The 18715-nt window shown below is 39.6% G+C and overlaps 1 protein-coding gene across 1 annotated transcript in view; it reads right to left on the bottom strand.

Moving 5' to 3' along the window:
- The window catches only part of NMD3 (NMD3 ribosome export adaptor), a 36829-nt gene extending 30170 nt beyond the window's left edge, over positions 1-6659 (bottom strand). The window contains exon 1 of the mRNA XM_036017628.1: positions 6637-6659. The gene's annotated coding sequence lies outside the window, so the exon portion shown is untranslated. The remainder of the gene's footprint in view (positions 1-6636) is intronic.
- Positions 6660-18715: the final 12056 nt, after the last annotated feature.

The raw sequence follows: 18715 nt of genomic DNA, 5'->3' as shown, positions 1-18715 counted from the left end.
TGAGAGTTGCGAGTTAAAGGGGTGGATGGGGGCGGAGAGAGGGGAGGGCCCTGGCGAGTGGTGGGGCGGGCCAGAGGCGTGGCGGCTGCGGGGGATGCGGGACAAAAGGTCAGGTTCCCAGGCACGGCGATGCCTGAGACACATGTCCTCCAACTCCTCTGTTGGGTTCTCTTTCTTACCGATATTCTCCGGCCAGTGTTCACTCCAGCCCAGCCTCGCCCACGTTTCGGATATCCTGATTGGGAACTTGGTTCTTGGTGAAATGATTACCTAAAAGTTATCAGTGAACGGTATCACGTTACACGTAGAAATGACAGTAAAGTACATGGAGAGCCCCTTTGTCTCTTTTGTTCACCATAGTATACCTAATGTCTGCCACGTCCTAAATGCTCAAATGCTCCTTTATTCGTTGAACAGATGAAAGAAAAAAATCTAAGGCATAATTATTTGCGAAGAAGTTTATGCTAATTTTAGGCCATTCCAATTGGAATGTGCTTCCTGATAGTAAACGTACTATTTCCTTGTAACTTCATACCTTGAGCATACAGCAGCACAGACCATGTCTAACAACTCTTTCTCAGGACAGAATTTCAAGTATTTGAAGAATACAACCATGTTTTTTCCAAGTGTTCTCACCCAATTTACAAGAAATCAGCAAGGTGATCTTATAGTAGGTGATTGAAGAAGGCCTCGCATCGTTTCTTGCCCAGGGTACGTAAACAGTCTCCCATTCATTTTCCGTAGTTCCAGACTCCAATCCATCCTTTCAAAAGGCAAATCTGATTTTGTCACACCCCCTTGCTTTTAATCTTTCAGAGGTCTCTGGTCACCTCCTGAATTATTTCCAACTATCTGCATGGAAAGAAGGCCCTTCAGGACCTTACCCTGACAATCCCAGCCACATCCCTAAGCACACAGCCCAAATGCACAGTCCTCACGAGAACGACTCTGCTTCTGCTTATGCCTGGGACTCTCCGCCTTAAAGATTAAGCTGGAGCATCTTGTATTCGTTTTCTATTGCTGCCATAACACATATCACAAATTTTGTGGCTTAAAACAACACAAATCTGAGCCCTGGCTAGCGTAGCTCAGTGGATTGGGCGTGGGCTGCCAACCAAAGTGTCGCAGGTTCGATTCCCAGTCAGGGTACATGCCTGGGTTGCAGGCCATAACCCCCAGCAACTGCACATTGATGTTTCTCTCTCTCTCTCTATCTCCCTCCCTTCCCTCTCTAAAAGTAAATAAATAAAAAAAAATTTTAAATATTAAAAAAACACAAATTGATTTTCCTACAGTTCTGGAGGTTATAGGTCAAAAAATAGATGCTCCTTTTTTACATATGGTCCTATAACATCTTGATAGAGATATATGTCACCATAATAGTGCTAACAGCATTAAATTGGATCATAAATGTTCTACGCATGTTTCATGGGTTCAGATTCCTGGGTCTTGTTCTTCTCAGTATTCGCTGCCCCTAGCATGGTGCCTACCACCAAAAACACCCTCAGGGTATCTTGGTAGGTTAATTACCCATTTGCTACTCACAGCAACTCCGAAGAGAAAGTGCTTATCTCCTTATTTTTTTCAACCAAATTGTCATTTCCCTTAAGTCAAATACCACTAGGAAGAGAACTATAAACAGATTGTGTTTATTATTCATTGAAGTGAGTGCAACAAACCATTTGGTATCACAAAGTGTCTTACTAAGAGTGTGTTCAAAGAAAACATCATAGATTTGGCATGGTGACTTGAAGTGACCTGAACTACGTACAGTTTATCTAACTCCATACTCAGGCCCTCAGCACCGTATCAGGCTCCCTGCCCTTCTGTGGCTCAGGCTGTCTGTTCTTGGCCACAGGCTTTTTTAAAAATAAACTGTTCATTTTACATCAACCTTATTTTCATTTTCTGTTTCAGAGTCTGTGGAAAAACAGGTTAAAACCACAGAGTGGTTATTCCTAAGTAAGCAAATTTGGATGTCAGAAAAAAGTATTTTCTAAAATGTCTGGGTGTGTAGCTGATTTACCTCAGGGTCCTTTTCAATGAAGTGAACCATGGCCTTCCAATTAATTGTAAAAATTAGTAATAATGAAGAAATAATCCAATAAATGTTTTTTTTCAGAATGTAAGGACATGAAATTTACAGGTTGAAAGGATGCACCATATTTTCATCAAAATGGATAAAAATAGGCATGCACCAGAGACTGTGATGCTGAGGTCCAGATCACTGGTGATGAAAGTAGGATCCAGGCAGGTGCCAGGAGAAAAAGCCAAGTCACATACAGAGGATTAAAATCAGAATAGTTCCAGCAATACCACAAATAAGCAGGCAATGAAGAAATATTTTGAAAATTCAGAAGAAAAATGATTTCCAGCTTTGAATTCTATTCTAGGCCAAATTATCAGTAAAGTGTGAGCGTAGAATTAAGATGTTTTCTGTTACACCCTTCTAAGGAAGTTACTGACAGATACAAACTAAGAGAAAGGAAGACTCAGGACTCCGGAGATACGGAGATACATTAGGCAAAACCGTAAGGTGACAGCTGTGTACTACACCGAGGAGGCTTCCTTCCAGATCGGAGTGATCACATGTTCTGAGATTTCTACACGGAACTGAAAAGTGATGACATATTCAACGTTTCTGAATACTTTGAAGGTTTAGACAACTGGCAAAGCATTGGATATTGATAAGGGAACACTATGAACAAATTCACACACAAAAATTTGAAAACTTAGAAGAAATAGACCACTTCTTCAAAAAGCACAAACTGCTTAGTCTCACCCAAAATGAAGTAGATAATTTGAATAACCTGATAACTAGTAAGAAAATTAAATTTGTAATTAAACACCCTACCCCCCAAAAACCTACAGGGCCAGATATTTCACTGGAGAATTCTATCACATGTTTAAATAATTAACATCAATTCTATACAGTGTCTTCCAGGAAATAGAAAAGAAGGGAATACTTCCCAGTTTCCTTTATGAAGCCATTACTACCTTGATACTAAAACCAAAGCAAATGCCAAAAAGAAAAAGAAAACTACAGACCAAGATCTTCATAAATACAAATGCGAAATCCATAACAAAACATTAGCAAGTAAAATTCAGCAATATATACAAAGAATTACACACTAGGTCTAAGTGGGGTTTATTTGGGGGATATGAGCCTGGTTCAATACCAGAATATTAATGTAACCCACCACATTAACAGGCTGAAAGGAAAAACTCACACGATCATAAAATTGAAACAGAAGTGTTTGACAAAACTCAACACCCATTCGTAATTTTAAAAATTCTTGGAAAATAAAAATAGAGGGGAATTTCCTCCACTTGATAAAGAACATCAACAAAAACCCTACAGCTAACATTATACTCAATGGTAAGAGATCTAATGCTTTCCCCCCTGAGATTAGGAACAAGGCAAGGATGTTCGCTCTCACCACTCCTACTCAACATTGGGCTGGAAGTTCCATCGAGCTCAATAAGGCAAGAAAAGGAAGTAAGAAGCAGACAGATCAGAAAGGAAGAAATAAAGCTGCCCTTGAATGCAAATAACATGATTGCCTACATGGAAAAATTCCAAGAAATCTACAAAATACCTCCTAGAATTAGTAAGTAAGTTTATCAAGGTCACACATCCAAGATAAACATTAAAAATTAATCATATTTATATACACTAGCAATGAACATGTGGCACTGAAATTAAAAATACAATACCATTCACAATTGCTCAAAAAATGAAAACCTAAGTAGGTCTAACAAAAGATGTACAAACCCACATGCTGACAACTGCAAATGCTGATAAAAGAAATCAAAAAAAGATCTAAAAAGCTGGAAAGACTTGGTAAAGATATTGATTCTCCCCAAATTCACATATAAATTTAATTTAGTTCCTGTCAAGATTCCAATAGGTGATTTTTATATGAAAACAAAGTTATTCTAAAATTTACATGGAAAAGCAAAGGAAATGGAATACCAAAAACAATTTGGGAAAACAACCAAAATGGGAGGGATCTTTTCATTCAATTTCAAGAATTACTATGTAGCTACAGTATCAAGATTGCATGGTATTTGTGGAGAGATAGACACATAGATCATTGAAACAGAATACAGAAACCAAAAATAGACCTCCCACAAATATGCCAAACTGATTTTTGAAAACAGTGCAAGAGAGACTCATTGGAGGAAATGGCCTTTTCAACAAACGGTGCAAGAACAAGTGAACATCCATCCATAAACAAAAAAAATAAACCTTGACTTCAGTCTCACATCTCCTACAAAAATTAACTCAAAATGCATCACTGATTTAAGATAAAATGTAAAACTATAAAACTTTTATAAAAAAGCATGAGAAAATCTTTATGATCTAGGACTAGGGAAAGAATTTCTATATTTGATTCCAAAAGCATAATCTATAAAAGGAAAAATTGGTAAGTTGGACATCATCAAGATTTTAAAACTTGCTCTGTTGAAAGACACTTTATTAAGAGGATAAAAAGACAAGCTACTGAGTGGGAGAAAATATGTGGAAATCGTAACCACCTAATGACTAGCATCTCAAATACATAAAGAACTCTAAAAACTTAACTGTACATGTAGAAAAACATTCTAGTTGGAAAATTGGCAAAAGACGTTAAAGGACATTGCACTGAAGAGAATATTCAGTAGTAAAGTAAGCAGATATGAAGATGTTTCATGTCATTAGCCATTAGGGGTACACCAATTAAAAGCACACTGACACATCACTACCCATTTATCAGAATGGCTAAAGTGAAAAGTAGTGAGAACACCATATGCTGGCAAGGATGCCAACCAACCGGATTGCTCACACACTGCTGATGGGAATGTAAAATGGTGAAGCTACTCTAGAAACAACTTGGCAGTTTTCTTAAAAAACTAAAAGTACTACTACCACACAACCTAGCAATTGTACTCCAAGGCAGTTATCCTAATGAAGTGAAAACTTATGTTCACGTAAAAACACGTACAGAAATGTTTATAGCAGCTTTATTTGTAGTAGCCAAAACATTCCAGATATCTTTCACTGGGTGAATGATTAAACAAACTGTATTATATCCACACAATTCAGCAACAAGAAGAAATTGACTACAGTATTGTAATGGGGGTAGATCAGGGGTCAGAAAAAAGTCCTCAAAACCCTCCCCATAAACCAGGCTTGGTGAGTGGGGAAGCAGAGCACAGTGATGGGGAGATTTTGCATATCTATGACAACTTGGCTTGCTTCATAATTATGTTAAAAAGCTATGTGTGCCCCACTGGCAAATGATGGGGTCCAGGGAAATGGGCATGACTTTAATCCATGATGTAACAGGGAGTTTCCTGCATCTGTGAGAGTTTGGAGGCAGTGCAAGGGCCACACTGCCCAGACTGACAATGGCAACCAGAGAAAGGCAGAAGATATGCGGAACTGGCAGATGTAGCCCCTTGTAGGGGAAGTCCAACACGGGATTGTGGAAGCTCCAGGCTGGATTTAAACTAAGCACGGCAGCCATTCACTCTCTTGACCATGCAGTTTGAAAGGGAGCAGTGAGAAGGGAGAAGTAAGCAAGCAGCTCTGTGGTTTACAGTGAGGAAGGAGGCCATGCAGGAGGCTGGACTGATGAGAAAGGAGATGCTGCTGCTGTGATCGTGCCTGCTCCAGCTGACTCTGGAGCTGCAAAACACGTCCTTACAAGATCCTGATCTGCTGCACCTGGATATTACCTGGACTTTTAAGATCTGTGCCTTTCCTGAGTTTCACCATGATCTGGAGTAACATGACACATGCTTTTCTGAACTATTACACGGAGGCTGATAACAACATGTTCCAGATCCTGCACAGATGAGGACATGGGGAACTTTGGGGATGTTTTTCACTAGTAGCCTGGTGGGGAGCATGGGAAGTGCTGGGTCTCATAGGAAAGGAGAGCTCTGAGCTGAGGTGCTCTAAGCTTTCCTAAGGTTGGAATGTTGTAAATAAAGACCTGCTCCTCCCAGCATTAACTATTGGGTCATTGACCAAGGCACCATGTCGATGCGTCCTGGTCTGCTCAGTAACAGTATTGTACAAACAACAACCTGCCTGACTCTCCGAAGAATCGTGCTGAGTGGAAAGAGAAAAAAAAAGCCAATTCTAAAAGGTTACACGCTGTATCTCCATAGATATAAATAATATCCTTGAAATGACCAAACTAAAGAGCTGGAGAACAGATTAATGGTTGCCAGAAATGAAAAAGAGGCAAATGAAGAAAGGGCAGAAAGGAGTGGGTGCAGCTGTAAAAAGACGACATGAAGAATCCCAGTGGTCATGGAAACGTTCAGTGTTTTGACTGCATCCATGTCAATATCCCAGGTGTGATACTACACTTATGCAGGAGGTCGCCATTGGAGGGAACAGAGGAAAAGGGTCAGAGGTCTCTCTGTTTTGTTTCTTACAACTGTAAGCAGATCTACAACTATCACAAAGTTTTTAAAAGTTTGGTTTTTAAAGATATAGTGTAAGGTTTTCCATTTAAGGAAAACAACTCCCTGATTTTACCTTTGGTAATTTTTTTCACAAGGCTTCTGCTCTTTGGTTTTCATCGTTAGTTGGCTGATTAACCCCACCCACATCACACTTCTCCCCGGTCTCCTCACCACTAAGAGCAGCCACGGGGCATCATTCTGACCAGTGGGTTAAAGGGGGACGTCTGTTGGGCAATCTCGCAGGAAAACCTCAGCTTTCTTAATTCAAAGGCACACACTCCGTGGGTGTGCTGCTCTGCCCTCACCCTTCGCGCCTTTGCCCTTCAGTCTACTTCCTGTCTGGAATGCAAATGTGATGTCTGGAGGTGCAGTAGCCATCTCATGACCTTAAGAAAACAAGCAAAAAAGGCAACTGCCACCCTGCTACAGCCGGTGTGCAGGGAGCTAGAAAGAGCTGGCCACTTTAGAGTTCTTTCTAGTTAAGGGAGAAAAAAAGCCACTTTATTTGTTTAAGTCACTATTGGCCAGGTTTTCTATTATTTGTAATGGAACACACTTCTAACAGATTCCTCACTCATAGGAGATTCTCGCTGGGGCTGATATACTTTGCCTACCTTATAAGAGTATCAATCAGAAGGATGAAAAGCATAATAGCTACTTAATATTTTTTGTGTGTTTCAGAAACCAAATTGCTGATACTGTCTTTTTCCTTTCTTCTTTCTCTACAGTATTTTGTATTTCTTATTCTCCTCAGCTTGGCCTGAATTTGTATTATAAGCAGACTTTTGCCAGTCACTCTCCTAATTGAATTGGGCTTTTGTTGTAGCTCGGAAGCTCAGAATTTTTTTAACGGTCTTTCTAAAACATTCCAGCCCAGGGCGGTCGCTCCCTTCTTCGACCTCAGAGTACTTACTGTCTGCCCCTCTGAGTTGCAATTCATCATGCACTGCCCCCTGACGCTTCTCACACAGCTGTCATGGAATAATCGATGTTCAGTGCTGGAAGGGACATTAGAGATGATCTTCTCCAGCCTCCTCCGTGCATGTGAATTGTGACTGAACTCCTGGATTTTTCTTATCTCTTCATGGCTTCACAGCTTACCCATCCAACTAGGTCTTAAGCTCCTAGATTTAAAGAAATATTGATCACTTTTGATTCCACTCAATAAACCAGTCATAGCTTTATATTTCATCTGCCCAAACCCATATTTTCTTCTGAGCCTAGAAGATTTTTAATTTGGAGTTTGAAGCCTTTCAGTTGCATTAACTTTTTGCAGAACTCCCTTAGTGCTTGATCGGCGATTAAAATGCAAGTGTAATTTTCTTTCAGTGCCTTTGTAATTGTTTAGGTAACAAGAAAAATATCGGGTAACTGGCTTTGAAGAGTACAATCCTGCAGCTGCCATCCATCTCTCACATGAACTGCGTTCGATTTTTGAAGTGCGTAGATGCTGTCTTCATTTTTTTAAAGTTTACATTTCAGCATTTCAAAGGGTGCTTGCTCATGATTTTAGATGCATGCTTTTAATTAATGTACTTGTACATGTCACTTTTGGGGACATACCTTTACCTGTATAATCTGAGTTTATTTATAACATTCTAAATATATACTGCTTAAATCTATGAACTCAAGATATGGCAGTGAATATCAGTTTAAAAAAAATACCATAAGCTATGGTAATTGGTTGTACATGCTTAAACTGTTAACAAAAATAAATAAATAACCTAGTAAGTAAATAAATATATATAATAGGTTCCTGTGTATCATGAGGCTACCCAGGTCTCTAGTCATGCAAGTGATTGTACCTATTAACCATAAGTCTCTGAGGGTAGGGACTGTATCTTGCATACTTTGTATCCATCAGGTCTGTTATAGTAGATTCTAATAAGCATTTAAAAGATGAATGAATGAATGCATTCATAGATGAATATATTTCCTTTAAGAAGACTCATACCTCTTTGAGTTTCTCCAAATTGCTAGCTAGCACAATGTTTTGCCCAAAGTAGATAATGTCTACTGACTGTATGAGTGTTAAAAAGAGAAATGGAAAAAGTTTCCTTTGTTCTCTTCACTGGGCTACACTATTATTCGAGGGCTCGTGGAATAGGCATTATTCCTGCCCGCTTGTCGCAGGCACCCGGGTGTGTCGAGGCTTGGCAAACCAGGTGTGCTCTACGCACCAGGCACTCCACCCCTGACCCTTGCCTTTTCTTTGAACCTATAACAATTTGCTAAAGAGTTACTACCTTTTGAAAAAAGATAGGATGATATATTCCTTGGATAATGAGGAGAAAAAAATGAAGAAACCTAATTTGTATGGATTCTGTTCCTATTGCCTTGTCCCTTATTCATTTAGAAAGGAGCTTGTAATATACCAGGGAGGTTTCAAACTGGTGCACCATAACAAATCCAATTTACACACATTTTTGACAGCCTAACACTGGCTTTTTAAAAATGGAATTAATTACTCTACTACATTGTACTCTTAGTGACAAGCTGAAGAAAGTGACTATGGCTAATTTAGCAGAAAGGAATTTGTGAACATGCTCTCGGTCGGTCCCCCGAATCCAAAGGAGGGTGGAGAACCAGACTCAGGGCCCCGCAGCCAGGAACAGCTCCCAGAATCACACAGCAGAGCCAGTGCACCCAGTCAAGGCCACACCTTCACAGGACACATGCTACAGCCTACACCTCAGTCCAGGGCTACTGCTGCTGGGAGCAAAGACCCTGTTTCCCTGGGAACTCCCTATGTGGCCACCATAGGCTTCCCATCAGTCCCTGCTTCTTTGCATCACTAGCTCAGAAGTTCAGGGCTGGCTCCTTTAATCAACAGAGCCCAGATCCTGTGAGTAGATGGAAACTGGGCAGTAACTAGAGGTGGAGGGAGAGTTGAACCCCTAACCTGCTACCTTGCTAATTTTCAAATACTTGCTTCCTACTGCCCCACCTTTGCTCCTTCTGAGTTTAGAATCCCTAAACAAGCTTAGCAATCTGCACATGCATTGACAAAATTAACACAGTTGGAAGCACTAAGTTAGGAAGTCTAATTGCTGGCTGTTCTTGGTAAATATTTATCAGGCCATTTTTAGACAGTGGTAATGCATTCAATTAATATTTATGAATGTAAAATAGAAAGCCCAAATGGTCTAATACAGCCCTAAATGGTCTAATGGTTATGATTGCACTCTTCCAATAGTCCTTTAAAATTCGCAATTAGCTCCTAAATAGAGTCTGCAAGTGCTCTGAGAAACCAATTAAAATCTTAATCCCTACACAGAGTGATTTTCCTTGCCTGCAGTATTGCCCAGGCTCGCCGTTTCCTGGTCCATCCACCACACTGTCAGCTATGGCCCCTCTCCAATCACCTTTAATCCATCTAACACAGTGAGCAATCAAACAGCTCAGTGAAAATTTACTTGAGTTCAACAAATTCTTGGATACACTGATTAATTTTCTCAAAAAGCTTCCAAGAGGGTAAGTCATGGCCCAGAATCTTGTATTTATTCATGAGCTGCTTGGCATGTAGTCACAGCCTTAACTTCACATACAAAGAAATGCTTTTAGCCGCAAGCATTTTAACCTCTGTTCAGAACACAACAAACTCATCCTCTAAAATCCTAACAATGAGTTTATGGCTGAAATTTAGAGGTTTTTCAATAACACTCATCGACAGCAGTAAAAATTATAAACAATAATGTTTATAATGTTTGCAATGTGCTGCATTGCAAAAGACTAACCTGTCAGATTTAGACACAATTTATATTTCCTGAGCATAAACTACACGTGGAAGACTTTTCTATGCAAGGTTTCAAACAGTATCTGAACTACTGCTACAAGCACACGAGGCAGACTGATCCCACCTCACTGAGGAGGAAAGCAAAGCTCAGGGTCTGTGGGACTCCACAGAAATCACCAGGCTTGCAGGTGGTAAAGCTAGTGTTTGAGCCTGGCTTCTGATCCAAATCAATTCTCTGTCTCGTGAGAATGAGACGGGGTGAGTAAGGCTGTCAGTATGAAAGAGTAGTTAAGACCGACCAAGCTTTAAGGAGAGATGTGTGACATCAAGCAACTCTTTCCAGATTAAAATATTATGAAGCCAAATAATGAAGCCAAATTGCTGGGACTTCATTGAGACACCGCAACTTGACATCCTGTCGTTCAAAACTGGGTTGAAAGGAAGGACATGACCAGAGCAGCTGGGTGTTTCAGCTAATGAAAGGCTGTTCCCAAATGAAGGATGGCTGGGTATAGATTTTCTGATATCTCAATGCATAGGTGTAGAAGGCAAAAACAAAGTAAAACAAAACCATCCCTAAATAATGATGCAGAAAAGTTGTCTTGCAGTGCCTAGTGACTACATAACTTGACAGTCTATGACTGGGGCAGATATTTTTTTCCTTCTTCACTCTCATGCTTTCTTGTCAACATAAGTCTGGACTTGTATGTAGATTGGGCCCAAGAGCTGGTCCAGACGTGCATCAGTGTAACTCCCAGTGCTATCTGGGTAACAGATCCTTGCTCTAGCTCCACAGCACGGGGTTCAGGATTATGTCTGGCCCAAGCTGTTTTAGCTTGGAGACACTAAGCCTAACGAATGAGTTTATTTAGGCATATGACTACTGTGTCCTCTACTTCGGCAAACCTAATGTGTCACAGATGAGGCACACCTGGCCAGGGTGTAGTTGTCCTGAACGGCTGTAGCACACTGTGTGTAAGACTGTTTGAAGGAGCAGCTGAGCTTCGAAAGGCCTGATGAGAGCCTCATTTATTCAGGTTTACCCTCCCCCCCCCCCCCCCCCCCGCCAGCTGTATATCTGTGGTGTGACTCTTTTGAGGGATCCTCAAGTGGAAGCACTACTCTCTGTTAAAAGGAACGGACAACTGAATACCCCACCTACTCTGACTACATGCTGCACCTTTAAGTATGTAAACCTTGTTTGACTTACCCAGATGATGTCTTCATGTGGTTGTTTGGTCAAGCTGAGCCTCTTAGTCGCATTCATCAGGTTGGTGAGTGTGCAGAACCAAATGTCTAAAATAGTTCCCAGACCTTTGACTGCTTTTCAAAGGAGATTGGGTAGATTTATTGCAAAACTGATGCTCAGTGATGGTTCTCACCCTTGACCAAAGTGTAAAGCTCGCACAAACCTTCAAGAAATGATTTATTTTTATCACACCCATCCAAACTGATTACTCTTTTAGACATATCACACATTCTTAAACTAAGTTTGGCTAAATAACTCACATAGAAAGGAAAGTCTAGGGCAACACAGGCATAAAAATTTATGAAATGTGAAATGTGCTGCAGCAGCAAAGCTCCTAGAAGGAGGGTCTTAGTGCAGAGAGTTCACTGTCCTTTCGTGCGTTACATTTTCATGTGCTGTGTAAGGAGAAAACCTTCTAAAGGCAGCAACATGAATTTGAAGGTCTAGGTATACAATTTTATCGGAATTACTAATCTCTGGAAAATATTTTTATCTGCAACATATAATGTCGCATTAACATCTCAGCAGAAAGCTGCTCCTTGCCCCCCGCTGCGTTTGTGGTTGACGGAGGCCTCACTCCACTTCCAGCACCCATTCAACCAGCTCCCCGGGTCTTTCAGTAAAAAGCAGTCCTTCGCTTTTCCCTGTATCAGCCTGCAGCTGTTCCCTGTCTGTGGATCCAAGCCATGACGGGGGAGCAAGGTTATTATGTCTTTCAAAACTTTTAAAAAGGTGATTTCAGTCTTATCATTACAGTCATAATTTTAGGGTCCATATAGACTTTTTTAAGATACATTACTCTCTGACATTGTTTAGCTTCATACAGGGTCTAGCTATGTTTAAGGTTAATACAGATATTTGGTAAACTTTTCCTTTCAATCATTTTTTTGATCTGTGTGATCCACCGATATTGCTGTTTTGTAGCAGAAAAGACTGAGTCACAAAGGAATAACATTCCTTTCATGGAGTCTTATGGTGAGATAAGGGACTCCATTACTTAAGCTTCTGGTTTCTACTCCCCTACTCCTTCATAAATAATTAAATTAGCCAACTTACTTTGACCTCGGAATTATGAGTTAGGTCAGTTTATTTACTTTTTAATTCATGAAGTGTGTATTTAAAATGCTTTCCAGTGTACACTATTAAAATGCAACACTTACAGAAGAGCATGCACGTCGTAAATGACACAGTTTGAAACAGTGCCAGCTGAGAAAAAGAGCAGAGACAGGACCCAGAACTCCCCTTGCACTCCAGCCCCACAGGCCACGCTCTGGACTTTCATTCTGTAGAGGACTTGGCCTATTTTCGAGCTTCATGTTAATAAAAACATGCAGCATGTATATCTTTGGCTCTGGCTTCTTTCACTCAACATGATATTTATGAGAATCATCCATGTTGGTACCTGTAACAATGGTTTGTTTATTCTCATTGAATACACCAGAGTTTGTCTGTTTTATTATTGGTGGATGATTGGGTTGATTTTAATTCAGGGCTATTATGAATAGTGCTGCTGTGAACATTCTTGCCCACGTCTTTGGTGAATTCAGGTGTGCATTGCTGTTGGAGATATATCCAGGCCTCGAACTGTCAGGTCACGCACGGAGCCTCCCCTGGTTGGTTCAACAGGATGCTGGCGTTGGCTCTCACTGGCTCTGGGGAGCCAACTATTAACTTTTCAGTACCTCTGAGAACTGGTTCTCAAATACAACCATTATTGAAAATTAAATTGCATAAACTTAAATGAGTTATATTAAAACAAAGGTAATAGGTACTCAGAATTCATTACCTCCTAATTATTTGACTACACTTGACTATCATCTAGGCTATTAAGGTGATTTACATGAATTACTACTGTCTGTGTGTCGGGAACACCACCTACGGCACTGCTGTGCGTCTCTTCAGCAGCACCCTGTGGGGAGTATGAAATTGACCACAGTGGCGTATTTATGCCGTGGAAACTGGGGAATGCTGCTAATCAGGGCTTGATTTATTGCTCAGTTGATTTTTACAGACTTAAGGAAGTAATAGAAAAATATTAATAATACAGATTAAACTCTAAAGTGTCATGCTTATAGCTGATAGGATGTGAATTGTTAAAAAAAAAATGATCAAAGCCTGATTGAAATACAACCTTAGATATGGATACAAGAGTTTAGCACAATTCAACAAAGCGTTCTGTAAGAATCAATTAGCTATATGGAATTTACAATAAAAAGTACATGTTGTATACGTTATTATTATTTGCCAATTTATGATGCATACACATATGTCCTTTTCCACCCTCTGGAAGGCCATTGTCAAACATTCTCTGCCATCTCTGGTTACAATGCTGTCTCACTGTGATTCGAGTTTACTTTCCCTGATGACTGAGGAAGTTGAACACATTTTCATAAGTTTATTCATCACTGGAATATCTTTTGTTCTAAGGTCCCTATTAAGTCTTTTGTCCAGTTTTCTACTGTGTTCTTCGTTATTGATTTGCAGAGATCTTTATATATCCTTGATAAGAGTCCTTTACTGAATATAGAGAGAGCAAATGTCTTCTCTCAGTGTGTGGCTTGCATTTTCACTCTCTAACGATGCTTTCACGAAGAGAAGTTCTTAATTTTCACTTAGCACAATTTATCAACCCTTTCCTTTGTAGTTAGGGCTGCATGTTTCCAGTCTGAAAATATTTGCTATTCCTGAGATGCCCGTGTTTTCTGTAAGAAGCTTTGCTGTTTTACCATTCACATTTATGCAATGCACTTGAAATTGATTTTTCCTACACTAAGATTCATTTTTTGTCGAGATTTACATCTAATTGGCCCGGAACTGTTTGTTGGAAAGACCATCTTTTCAACGTTGTACTTCAGTTTTCTTTTTGTCACAACCAAAGGACTGTGTGTGAGGTTTAGAGGACAATTTTAAATCAATGAAAGAACGGATTTTTGCCTTTTGCAGATATTTTAACACCTTAGTCATTTTAAATAACTTATCCAAAAGAGAAGAGATTTTATTTCAGAGGTTTAGGGAATAACTTGTCTCACCTCAAGTCAATAATGCTTATTGATTTCCACTATGAACAAGACGCTGGGCCAGCCTCTGTGAATACACCTTTCCCTTACACACAAAAAAATCAACTCTATGCACTCAATCCCTTCATCCTTTTCTCTCTTTTCCAAGCACATTGAAACTGAAAGTCGTAAAATACACACTTCTGTCAATGTCTTCCTTTTCTAGGTATTTGTCATTAGAAATTTTGATAACTTTGACATTTTTTTCTTTCACAACATTAAGAAAATTTATTTCATAAAATTAAAGCAAATTCTGAAAACAGATTCTCTTTTGAACACATCAATATTTACTTGTATAATCATATGAGGAAGAGTAAAGTTAGTTGTCAATAAAGAGAAATTGGCTTTTTTTGTATTGATTTTTAGAGAGAAGATAAGGCAGGGAGAGAAGGAGAGAAACATCCCTCTCACTCATCCCCAATGGGGGCACTTGTTCCACAACCCAGGTGTGGACCCTGACAGGGAATCAAACCTGTGACCTTCTGGTTTATAGGCTGGCACTCAGTCCACTGAGCCACACTAGCCAGGGTGTGATTGACTTTTTATCAAAAGGGGAAACAGAAGCCTTCGTTGATAATAACAATTCGATTTTTCCTATTTATAGGGTAATGCACCTTAGTAATAATTTAAATAAATTAAATTCATTTTAAAAGAACATATGAACTGAAATATAATTTCTCATATAAGGGAATTAATTTCTTAGCTCTGTTATTGATTCTATTGTTCGGAGAGAAAGCGAAAGCCCACATGGCAATCGTGTGAGTGGAGCATTTTCTCTTCTTGCAACTCGATTGCAGGAAGGACCTGATCTTCCACTAGAGGGCATCTTTACCCCGGTTGATCTTTTGTAAAAATAAATAATAGCAATTAGTCTTCTGCTTAATGTTGTTATGTTACCTTTCAACTACACCTGACCCTAAGGAGAAAGTCGTGAATGATCCTGATATTAAAAGAGATCTCAGAAACACACACAATCTTTTTCATTAACAGTGCCAGGATTAATAACTTACTCTTATGAAATCATCCTTTGAAACCAATCACCATTCTTCTTTATCCCCTCTCTTTCGCAACAGTAAGGCCCTTTCAATACCAGGAGCCCAATATAATCACAACAGAAGTGTTTAGGCATAATTTATTACATACTCTATGAAACAGACCTTCTAAGTATGCTCTCAATGGAAAAAATTCACAAAAATGGAAATGTGGATGTATCTGAATCAACATAAAATATAAATATGTAAATCTAAGGTAAAAGTATAAACAAAATTGAAATGCAAATAAACTGGAAAAATAATTGTCACTAGTGTGAAAATGGGTTAAAAACATTAATATATATAAACACCAATTCAGATATATAAAACACTAAGCTCTTGATAAAGGTAGACATAATATATAAACAGATTATTTAATAAACACAGTTAAAAATTAATAAACGTATTGACAAATGAAGAAACACAAAAATATAATACACTTTCTAACCTATTATGTTAGAAAGATAACAGACATTACTGAGGATGGCAAGAAGCACAATTTCAGGTGTAAGAAAGTGCTGACTTATAAATGTAAAAAAAATGCTTGAATTGAAAAAAATCTTCAGTTCTTCAGCCCAAACCGCATAGATTGGTTCAGGCAAAAGTCATCAATAAATGCTAAATACAGAGAAAACCTTTTAATGAATAGCAAAATATTTTACATGGTCTCGTGGTTTCTTCCCACTTCAAGGGAGGAAAACTAACTTTCTTTCTACCCTTTTAACTTCTGTGGCCAAGAACCTGCCCCTTAATAAAGGACAGATTGACAAAAGGAAAATAAACAGAAGTTTGTTAACATGTGTGCCTCATATATACATAGGGGACACCCAGGAAAACTGAATAAAGTTCCCCAAACTGTGCCAAGGCACCAACTTAAATACCATCTTCAGCCAAAGAAAACTTGGGGCATGGGGAGGCCGGTTGTAGGAGGTTATCGGGAAAGACATGGTAAACAAGTAAGGTTGTTATGCAGATTGTTATTCACAGTCATCTCTCCCTGGTACAGAGAGGTAAACACTAAACAATGGAGATTTCCCTTTCAAAGGGGTAAATTCAACTCTGTTTGCAGAGCTTCTCCTCTGTCTTAAAACATAATCTCCAAAAAGTTCCAGAGCCCAGAAGCTGAGTTGGCAGATTCCTCCACCTCTTTGAACGAGTCTCTTAGTCCCCATAGCAGGTCAGCTCAGCTCCAGTGTTGTGTCTATTTTGGGAGGCAGTGTGGGAGAGGAAAATAATTTCCTCTACCCTTATAGGTTCTTGGCTGAGACCCACCCTGAAATAAAAAGGCAGATCAATAGGAAAAAAAAATTGTTAATTATGTATGTACATGTGGGAATTCCCTAAAGATAGAAGACTCAAGGATGTAACCAAAGCAGAAAGCTTTTATACATATTAGACAAAGAACCAATACATTCATGGAGAATTAGAAGACAAAGGGATTTAAGCTTGGGGTAATAAAATGGTGAAAAAGTAGCAAGGTTTGGTTATAAATTCTCAGTGGTAAATTTCCTCTCTCTAGTGACAAGAATGCCTTCTACCCACCTGGTCCAGGGAGGGTACCCTTTACATGGGCGGTTTACTTCCAACTTTCAGGGGGACAAAGGAGGGTCAGAGTATCCTTCTGGTACTGGCTGCCTCACAAGGACCGTTAATTCAAAATAATCAGTATGCCACTGCGGCGTGTTTCGGTGTGACCTATTCTGAACCGGCAATGATATAGGGGGACTCCCAAAGTTAACCTTGTATGGTTCAAGCAGTCAGGTATTTAATAAGAGGCATTTCTGTGGAACAAAACTAAAACAAAGGTTAGTAACCAGAGCAGACTATAAACCCGGTTTCTCAGTCCTGAGGACTGCCAGTGATTTCCAGATGCTGGGCTCGAGACATCATCGACAGAAAGAGAAAGAGAAAGAGAGAGAGATCTTATTTCAACTTCCCTCATCTGAAGCAGAGACCCCTGAAAATACCGCTGGTATTAACCCCCCTCCAGGGGAGTTTCCTGTTTAGGAGGAAACAGACTCTTAGGAGGGGGAAATAAGAATTTAGCTGCCAGAAATTCCTCTACTGGGAGTTCCCAACCAGGGAAGACACTGCTGATTGGCTCAGGATGCGAATGCCCAGTAAAATCTGTTCTACTTCCCCATGGAAGCCCTTAACAACTCCCTCACCACACCCTTTCCCCCTATTAAAATGCTAAATAAACTGTTGTAAGTACTCCCACATGGATGTAAATAAACCTTGTCTTCTCTCCTGTGTCTCTGGCTATTGTCAGTTAATTCACAGGCTCCCACCACCACACTCTGACCTAAGCTGGTAGAGAAAAACTACTGTCATCACAAGAGCAAATGCTAAGGCAGAGGAGGCAAGAATAAGTAAGTGATTCCAGGTAGAGGATATATGGGCGTTCTTTGTGTTATTTTGGCAAATTTTCTATGGTCTTGAAATTATTTCCAAATAAAAAGTTTTTTGAAAGAACTGCTATGTAAATGATGTCTATAAAAGCGAAAGAGAAAAATAATTAAACAAACTTTGTGTATCCATTCGATATTATCAGTCATCAAAACCGATGTTTTAAAAATGTTCTATAACATGGAAAAATATTACACAGATGTTCCTTGAAAAAAATAGAAATCAACAATCCATATAAGGTCGATCCCTATTCGGTCAAAAATGAATAGTTTATATGATTGTCCCAGATGTCACCCGCTGTAAGAAGATCCTCATAAAATTAATATGTTGCATTGGGAGGGAAGAGGGTGGGGGAGGGGCTGTTACATTGCTCCTGGTCTTCCCTGGCTCAATACTTTTGCTTTTGAAACATTATTTCTGTGAAGGATGCTCTGCTGTGGATGCCATCTCTCTTCTCTACAGAGAGATCACATCTTTTTCTTGACTTCTTTCTAAAGCACAAAATAAGTGATTTGCGCATGCTGGGGAACTAAAAGTCCTACCAACAAAGCGAGATCCCAGGACATCAACAAGAAAAGAAAACCCCGAGCGCTGAGTAGTCACAGCAGAGTGGTGCACGCACACGGAGAGCCCGTGAGTGACTCTGAAGTCAGGATGAAATTCCACACAGTTAGTTAAGTAAAGCAGAAGAATAATGAAACCTCTCAATTCTTTGAGAGGCAAAGAGTCGCTCAAAATAGATTCACTCCAGAGTTGTGTGAGACATTTC

This window comes from Phyllostomus discolor, chromosome 2, assembly GCF_004126475.2.
Source record: "Phyllostomus discolor isolate MPI-MPIP mPhyDis1 chromosome 2, mPhyDis1.pri.v3, whole genome shotgun sequence".
Taxonomy (NCBI): domain Eukaryota; kingdom Metazoa; phylum Chordata; class Mammalia; order Chiroptera; family Phyllostomidae; genus Phyllostomus; species Phyllostomus discolor.
The sequence above is the reverse complement of the archived record's forward strand: the minus strand, read 5'-3'. Positions and strand labels throughout refer to the sequence as shown.